The 9,603-nt window shown below is 40.9% G+C and overlaps 1 pseudogene; it reads left to right on the top strand.

Annotated features, from left to right (window-relative positions):
• The first annotated feature begins 3,840 nt into the window (after nucleotides 1–3,840).
• Nucleotides 3,841–4,306, top strand: LOC106975663 (small nuclear ribonucleoprotein F-like; annotated as a pseudogene).
• Nucleotides 4,307–9,603: the final 5,297 nt, after the last annotated feature.

The raw sequence follows: 9,603 nt of genomic DNA, 5'->3' as shown, positions 1-9,603 counted from the left end.
TGTAATAAGTACACTGGGACATAGCTATAAACAAGGTTTATCCCAGTACACAAGGACATGTGCCCACTGTACCTACTAATGGCCCGTTTATTCTTATTGCTTGGGAGTCAGGGACTCCTGGCCCATTATTTACAAAGACCCTCTATCCAAGATCCAGGTCCTGACTTACCAAGACACACTGTCCCCAGAGACAGCTTCCCCAAGAACCAAATGTACCTAGGAGAAGGCAAGATCTACTGCAGAGAGGGTTAGACTGGGTCTAGCCAGACCCTCTACTCTCACCTCTACTCATTTCCTTCCTTCCTTGTCCTTGTTTGTTGAATTATCTCCAACAGATCAAGGCTGAATTACATTCCAAGGATGAAAATGAAGTAAATCGCATCTAAACACAGAACACTGAGCCATGGTGTGGTGTGGTGTGGTGTGGTGTGGTGTGGTATAGTGTGTGTGTGTGTGTGTGTGTTGGGGGAGTGGGTCAGAGAGAGAAAGAGAGAGAGAGAGAGAGATGATAATGATGAAATGGGAGAGTAAAATGGAATCTTGTCATGGGTTCTTCCCTTTTCCTGACTAATGGTATGATCTTTAATCTCTTTGAGCCCCAGTTTCTCCATATGTAAAATGAAGATAGTACAGATGGCTATCTAACATAGTTATTATAAGGCCTAAAAGTTTGCCTACTGTCCTCCACATCCAGTCTCCCTTTCTTCCTTTTATTAATAGAATTTGCCAAATTTTAATTGGGCACACAATCTCCAAACCAGCTGTTACATCTACCAGCTTTCCTTGTAGCCCTGGTGAAGGTTATGAGTACAACTTCCAGTTCAAGTCTTCACAGGGAAGCTGTGGCCCTCCCCTCCTGCTTTCCCCCTTTATTCTGGCAAGGAAATAGCAATAAATGGAACAGCCAGGCTGGAGCCAGAGATGACATCTTCCATCTGGCAGAGACAATCACTTCTATACTAACACATGAAAGAAAAAAATCAGACTTTCCCTCACTTAAGACTACTTGGGGGCCATAACTCATACAAACACAACAGTGGCTTTGAAAGCTCAATAGAGTTGGAATCAAAAGGGTATGTTGTAGTCCTTTTCTGTTGCTGGCCTGACCTTGGGAATCTCTAAATGTCACTTTTCTCATCTTAAATTAGAAGTAGAAATAATACCTGAAAGGCAGGTAATATTAAATAATGAGTAAATACACCATCCTGTTACTACTTTTCTTTTTGAACCAGGATTCATCTCAATGAGTTTATTAATTCATTTGCAAACATTTAAGGATCCAGGCACTATATCTAAGACACAGGGTTGTCTAGCATTGCCTACGGCACTGAATTTCCAACCCTCCTGTGGACAGAGTAAATGGACCAACAAGAAATATTACATAGTGATGAGTGTTACAGTGATTATAAAACAAGATGATGTTCTAGAGATTGAGTAGGAGGGAATTATGGGGCATGGCCAGAAAAGGAATCTCTGACATTTCTGTTGAGAGTAAATAACAAAAGGAGCCAGTTTGTGAAGATTTGTGGGGAGAGGACTCTGGACAGAGAGAACACCTAGGGCAAATAACCTATGGTGAGAGAAGCATGATTTGTTCATATCAGAAAGAAAGCCAGTGTGGCTAGAGCAGAGTGAGACAGTGGTGGGTTGTAAGAGATAAAATCAGAGGTAGGAGAGGCCAGATCGTTTGTCTGTATAGTGGATAGAATTAATTCCAAGCATAATGAGAAGTCCATAGGAAGGATACAATAGCACTTCCATTCAGAGGCCAAGCTATGCCTATGTGTAAACATAACCTACTATACAAGTCAAGCAGCTTCTGAAAATAGGGGGAAAGTTCTAGCTATCAGTTTTCTGAGAATGCACTGGGGTGTTACCAGGAGAATGTTTACTCCCAAGACAAATACCACTGCTGAGTCCTTTATTGTCCTTATGATTTAAAGAGGTTAGCAGCTTGGCATTTTATGTCAGAGATACCTGGCTTTGAATCCCAGTTCCTCTACCACCAGATGTCTGGCCTTAGATAAGTCACTCTACCTCTTGAGGTTTAATTTATTCTCCTACATAAAATACGGAAAATAAGATCCATTTCAGCAATGTCATTGTAAGGCTTCCATGAGATATTATATGTGAAATGCATAACACATTATAAGGATTCAATAAAAAATGGTATATATATTTAATTTTTGTATAGTCCTAGAATTCACTGAGAAATCCCTAGGCCAGTCCATCACTCCACAGAGGTACTGAGGTGGAGACTAATGACTTTAGGACTCTCCCTTGAGTCCCACAAAGCCCTGTTAAAATCCTCTTATGCTTCCCTTGAGCCTACCTTCTCTCAGGGCCCACACTGACTCCCCGTCTCGGATACTCTCTGCCCTACTACTATTCACGGCGAGGTTTTGTTTTAGAACATTTCATATGGCTATGCCTTGTTTCCACATTCAATAAAAAAATAAAAGCTCTTTGAGAGATCACTCATCATCCTTCACCCATATTCTCCAAGGTGCTTTCAAGTATAGACAGTGTTTAACAAATATATGTTTGATGAATCAAAGAATGGACAAAGGGATGAATAAGAGCATTCAGTTGATTACCCTTGTCTCCCTAAATCTCCATCTACTGCACATCTTCTATTTGCCCTGGAATCCATTGTCTACCCTTCTCCACCCCACTGCAGGAAGCCAAATCAATGTGCCCCTTTGTTATCTGACTTCTGACAGGTTTGGCCAATGAGAGGCAGTCACAGGAAACTGGAAGATGGGCAAGAGAGTGAGGTCTGGACTAGGAAGTTCTTTTTATATTGCTACTCTTTCTGAGCTTCTAAACTGTGCCATCCGTCTAGGGCCTAGGGGTGGTGACTCCCTGCTGTTTCTAGCCCTGGGAATTTCCTCACTAGCACCCCAAATTCTGCCACACCATTGTCAAGTAATCCATTTTTAAAACTGCTCTCAAATTACCCACTTTGGATCTGCCACTTTTCCCCCAAAGACACTAATATATCTCATATATACCAACTTGGGTAGATCTAAATGTATCCCATACTAGATTAGGACTTGGACTCTTGTTTGTCCTCGGAGAGCAGATGCTACCACTTCCCTTGGTAAACTTCCATTGTTTCACAACCTCACCAAGTTGCCACAACTTGGGCAAACAAATTAGGATGAAGCTGTCCATTGTCTGGAAGAACTAAGCAAGTTGTTCACAGGAATTACAGAATTTAGCAGACATGAGCCATTGCTGACAGTTAAATGTTTTTAAGTAGAGTAAAATCAAATGTCACTTCATGGAAGAAACTAAAAATACTTTTCAAAGTGTATATTGTGCATGAGTTTTTTTCCTACTCTGAGTTGCCAGGCTGTGGGTGTTGAAAACTCTTCAGAAGATTTGGTCTGTCATGTTTAGATGGTAGGTGGCAAAAGAAATTCTTCTTTAAAACCTTCAAGATGTTCATTCCATTGTCTCTTGTTTAAGTGGGAATTACAGAATGTTGGATCCAAAAATATCTGAGCTGGTGCAGTGAAGGCCAATTGGTAGCTCCCAGGGAAGACAGGTTACCTGTGGAATGGTGTCTCCAAACTCTCCCTTCCTGGCTCTCAGGCCCCCACTAGATCACTCTTGCAACTGATCCCTGTGATGACAGGGCGTTCTCTGTCAAATACCATCTTAGAAATAGCAAGGTAGTTTTAAAAAATTGGAATTTTATAGGAAAAAGCAGTGAAATATTTTTCATTTGCAACATTGATGTGTCCAAAGAAGAAAATGTTACTAATACAGATAAATGGGAAATCAAAAGGAGGATTTGAATCCAGCCATAGCTGTTCCAGTCATAAGGGATGAATGGCAGCTGGGTTGGTGGCCAGTGGCCTGCAGCATTTGTATGTAGTCGCTGTGAATTTGCCCCTCAATCCTAGGCCTTTTCTCAGTGGATTAAAGGGGAGCCAGTAATGGAGAAACTCAAGCGAGGAATGGAGTACAAAGGCTACCTGGTATCTATAGATGACTATATGAACATGCAGCTTGCAAACACAGAAGAATACTCAGAGCATTGTCTGAACATTGGGTGAAGTTTTAATAAGATGTAATAATGTCCTTTATATCACGTGTACTGAAGAAGAGGAAGAAGATGGGGAAATGAGAGAATAGCATCTTTTTGTAGACAATAAACATAAATAAGAAAGCCAAAGGAGGAGGAGATTGAAAAGGCCTCTAATTGGTTGACCTGGGAAATTACTTTCCACTGACTCTAGCTCACTAAACATCTATCTTCAATTCGCTGATTTCACAACGTGGAGCTTCTTGGGCATTTCCATGGAGCACCTAGATGTTCTATGCAGTGAACAGCCCTTCACACTTTGCATACCACTCACACCTTTCCAACTTCCTGGCAGGATGGTATTCAGTGGTCCATGACGTAGTTTGATGAAGCTAATGACCTCAACCAAATGACCTCTTTCCAAGGCAAGCACAGCTTTCAGACTACAAACTCTCTTTGGTATTCATCATTCTGGGAGTAGCCTGTCTGGAGTTTCTCTCCCCAGAAGGGAAGAGACCTTGTGTTTGGTCAGGTGGACCAAGTGCATGCAAAGTCTCTACAGAGAAGGTAAGAAGCATCCACAATTTGGCCACTGATCTCCCTTCTGTTTCCAGCTGTCAAAACAATTATTTTATTTATTCATTCAACAAAAGTTATAGGTATTGGAGATACATCCTTGAACCAATCAAACAAATTTAATTCTCTCATTCTGTAGAGGGAAGTTAAGTAATAAACAAAAGAATGAACAAAAAACTACAAAAGTCCAATCACCTTCCTGTGCCATTTTCAAAGAAAAACAATGAAAACAAAGGCTCCTTGTGAAAACTGGAGTCAGGACTTGGGGCCACTATTACAACCCATGCTATTAGGTACAGACACACCCTCTCACAGGTAGACACTGAAACTAGAACCTTAAAAAGTTGTTGGAATTGTAGATTCATTTGGGGGTTGAAAGTTAATACAAAATTTAGGATGGCAAGAATCTCTGACCTGTAGACAGGACTCAGTCCTCTTGGACATGTAGGACTGCACATGATTTCAAGAGATTCCTGGAAAGGAATGTTTGCATCTATCCACAGTAGAATATTCCAGGTGCGATGACTCAGTGACAAAGTGTTTGTCTTTGTGTCTACCCAAACTTATTTTGTCCTGCACTATTCTCAGGTTATCAGCACATAATTCTTAAAAAAAAATCCTGTTTAGTTTCATGCCTCTATTCATATTGTGGGAAATATAAGATTTTGGCAAATGAATATTACTTGGAAGGAACCCTGGCTAGGAACCATGTGTCAGTTTATCATCCCTTGGAGAGATCCTGGCTGAAAGTAAAGCCAAGATGGAGAAAAGTAATGCTTGGGCATAGAAAGAGTATCAGATATCTGATGACAAAGGTATTATTTTTATGATTGTTACTGCAGTTGCAATCATTGTGGATATGTGAGTAGAAATTCAGTTTGGAATGGCATCTGAGAGTTCTATGTTACAAGTGCTTTCCAATGCGGGTTACACATCTGAGCCACCTGGGGCGTTTATAAAAGGGCATATATTTAGGACCTTCCCTTGGTTATTCCGGTTAGTAAGTCTGATACAGGGCTCAGAAATCTTCAGTTCTGTATAGCCAGCTCTAAGAACCACTGATCTCAGTCAATTTTATCCTCCAATAGAGAAGAACATAGCGGTTCCTGTGGAAACATCAGTACCGTAGAGTTCCCAAGCCCATTTATTCCATTAGTGAGAAAATCTACGTACAAATTAAATACCATTATTATAATGCTAAAATTGGTCTCTTTGCACTTCCCCACTTTGATACTAACTTGTTCCTAGGAACAACACAGGACCAATTTTCACCCGTCTTTTCTATTAACCATTTTAGTGTGTGTGGGGGGGGGGGGGGGAGGGGGGGCTAGAGGGAGGGAAGAGAGGGAGCTCCCTAGCAGTTCCCTTTTTCTTTATGGCAGCTTCTGGACTCTTCTGCACATCACCCAGAAGGGTAAAGAGTGTTTAAAATGTGAAGGCTATGTTTGTTGGACTCGGGCTGTAAGTTACTCAGGTAGTATTCCTAGTAACACACACACCTGAGAATGGCCTGTGCTCTCTGATTCCTGCTTCCTTTCAGTTTCCTGAACCACCCTGTTCCTCCTGGAACATCAGCATCAATATTTCCATGTTCCCTAAGGACACACCTTTGATTAGATTCATCATGCTATGGGAAGGGCTGTTCATGTCCTACAGCAGAGCAGTATTCAGTGGATATGTAAAAGGTCAGACAAGCTGGAAGGGAAGCAGGGAAATGTCACATTTAACTGAAGGATACATTACGTTCATCAAAACTGTTTACACTAAAAGGAAAATAAAACTTTGATTGCATGTAAACAGAGAACACTTAATGTAAGCAAATAAATGCATTTATGCTGCAAAATAAGCTGGAACCCAATAACACATTATAAAATATCCACACATTGTGGAGAGGCAGAGTTGTCAAACCAACTATAGATTCTCACCAACAGACACATACTGAGCTTCTATGTAGGAATTGTATTAAACCAGTAAAGCTTATTAAGCATTGCTTTTAAACTAAGTAGCAACACTCCAAAAACGTATTGTGAAAAGACAAAGATGTGTGTGAGGAGAACTGAGTGGTATTACTGAAACAAATGTGGACATTGATTGAAGGCAAACTCCAATTGGATTTTACCTCAAGTACTGGGATGGCCCTATGGACTTTAGCTAAATATCTTAAAGGAAAAATGCAACCTCATCGTGGTGTGTGTGTGTGTGGGGGGGGGTGTTAAGCATATACATAGTATTTAAAATTAAGAATGAAGTATTTCTGGACATACGGCAGTTAATCAAAATATGTAAAAATTTTAAAACCCAAAATTCCTGTTAAGGCCTTCTGCAGAAGAGAGACAAAGATGTCTCAGGAGGCCAGACAAGGCTAGTATACATTCGCTATTGACTGAATGAGGTGTCCCCACAAAATTTATGTTGAATCCTAATCCCTAGTGGGATGGTATTTGTAGGTGGAGACTTTGGGAATTCTGGAGTTCATGAGGTTGTGGCCTGATGAATGGGATTAGTGTCCTTATGGGAAAAAAAGACAAAAACCCACAGAGCTCTCTTTCCCCTTCCACCATGTGAGGACACAGAAAGAAAATAGCAGTCCATGAGCCAGGAAGTGGACTCTCACCAGATACAGAATCTGCTAGCGCCCTGATCTTGGATTTCTCAGCTTCCAGAACAGTGAAAGATAAGTTTCTGTTGCTTACAAGCCACTCTCTCAAATGTATCCTGTTATAGCATCCCGAATGGACTAACAAAACCTCCATGGTTTTAAAATACAGTTCCACAGCCAGTGTTCCCAGGGAAGGTGAAAAGACATGGGTCGGTGCTTAGCTTTGGCTACTTATAGAACAGCGTAAGTCTACAGTGATTGTTCAAAATGAGACAATATAATCATGGAATATCTGAATACAATCATGCTACATTTTTTCCAAAAGCAGCAAAATGGGAGCATCTGTCACACTGTCTGTTATTAATACATGATGTACATCGAGGCATGTAGGTACATACGAAGGAACAGGAACGTGTCAACATAAGGCAGAGAAGCAGATGGTATACTCCTTTAAACATGTTTTCTTGTCAACTCTGATAGAACAAATGCTCCTGCTATGCTTTAATTTGTAAAGTACATATTTATTTTTAACGTGAGAATGTCTACCACACAAAGAAAAAAATTTAATAGCAGTTCAATGTTTCTTAAAAATGATTTATCTCTTGTGCAGCACTCTATGAGCCAAGTAACCAATTTTATTTAGAAATTGAAAAATGACAGAGGATTATTTTTAGAGCAATTTCTCTACTCATGCCCTGTAACCTCTGAAGAAGTCAGGCCTATGATGGCATGCACAGAAAGCAACAAAATTGTCAACATCTATATTTATTTCTTGAAGAAGACTATCTAATCAGACATTAGATGATGCCTTTGTGACCATGATTCTCAAATGGATGTGATTATTCTATCTTACTACTTTTAGAAATAGGATTTACAGCTCCCTTCTGCATATTTTTCACTTGGTATGTCTATTATGTTTCCTTTTAAAGGTTGTATTAAAAAATTTTTTTGACTTAATGTAAAACCAGAAAAAGAAATTGGCAAGCTGGCAGAAACAATGTGAGGTAAAAAATCTATTCAGGAAACATGAATTTCAGATAGATGACGGCTATTTCTCCTGGGCCTGGGTATGCTTTCTTCAGCCCTAGTTCCTGTGGCCTCCTGCCTGAGGAAGGTCCAGAGAAAGGCCTGGATGTAGTGATCCAGAACTTGGAGCACAGGAAACAGCCTTCTCACTTCTGTAATACAGTATTCTATTTTACCTTCTGATGTCCCATGTCTATCATGATAATGACTCAGTCCTGATAATGATTCAGGACTCAGTGGGCTCTTTCCCCAGGGATTCCTTTTAGTCTCCACTTCTCAACATGTAAGGGAAAACTCCACTCTGATCCATCTAGACACTTGCTCAAAAACATACAATGACTTGTCACTGCTGCCAGGGTTCCTCTCCAGTTTGAATGCTCCTTTCTTCTCTATCCTTATTGTCTGCTACTGCTTCTGGAGTACATATGTACTTTATTGAATAAAAATCTGCCATATCCATACTTTCCCGTTCAAAAATTATGTCTTTTCCCTTGTGGTCCCCTCTGCCGAAAATGTGCTGCCCATCGCCCACAAGGTCCCACCTATTCTCCTATTTGAGTTTAGCCTCCACCTTCTCTACCAAAGCTTCCCTGATTCTTCCAAATAGAAACAACCTCCCAACAGTCAGATTAAAGGCTTTTTATTACCATTGTCAGTGGCCATTATATTGATTATCTGTACACACACTGGTCTTCTCCCTCAATGAGAAGTATCTTGAGGGCAGTGACCACATTGATTGCCCTCTCGTGTCTCACACGACTCAGCACAGGCCTGGCACAGAGAAGCTGCTCCAGAATTGTTGGCTGAATTCACTGTTCAGTAAAGCTCTCATTCCCAGTTCTGGGAAGTTGAGAGTGATGAGTTGTAGCCCAGAGGGTGGAAGGAGTGAGGACAACTCCTAGATGAGTTCATTGTTAATACCATAACTCACTCACCTCTAGGAGGAAACATGGTGTGACAATCACAAATATGTTTCTCTTATGTTCTTATCTTTGTGAGTCAGCTGTTCTCTGGACCTGTTCTCTGACACGGTCTCTTGGCCTTCTTGCTCTAGCTCTGCTAGCATGATTGAGGTCTGCACTCCTGTCATAACAGTATTCAAACTCAGAGCAAATGCAGCAGCATCAAACTTCCTTGCCTGGGATGCTTCCAAACAAGAAACTGAGTTCATTTTGGTTTGCTCCCTCCCCTTTGTCCGCCATTCTAGTGGATCTGTGCACAGTTCTGCTGCTGCTTTGCCCTTTACAGCTACCTCCTGAATCTATATCCCTCCAACTCATTTTTTCACCTGTGGTGCCACTCACTCCTCCTTTTCAGACCCGCCCCACCACACAATCCTTTGTCAAAACTATAGTTTCTGGCAATT

This window comes from Acinonyx jubatus, chromosome A1, assembly GCF_027475565.1.
Source record: "Acinonyx jubatus isolate Ajub_Pintada_27869175 chromosome A1, VMU_Ajub_asm_v1.0, whole genome shotgun sequence".
NCBI lineage: Eukaryota > Metazoa > Chordata > Mammalia > Carnivora > Felidae > Acinonyx > Acinonyx jubatus.
Note: the sequence above shows the minus strand (reverse complement) of the source record. Positions and strands in the feature narration are given on the sequence as shown.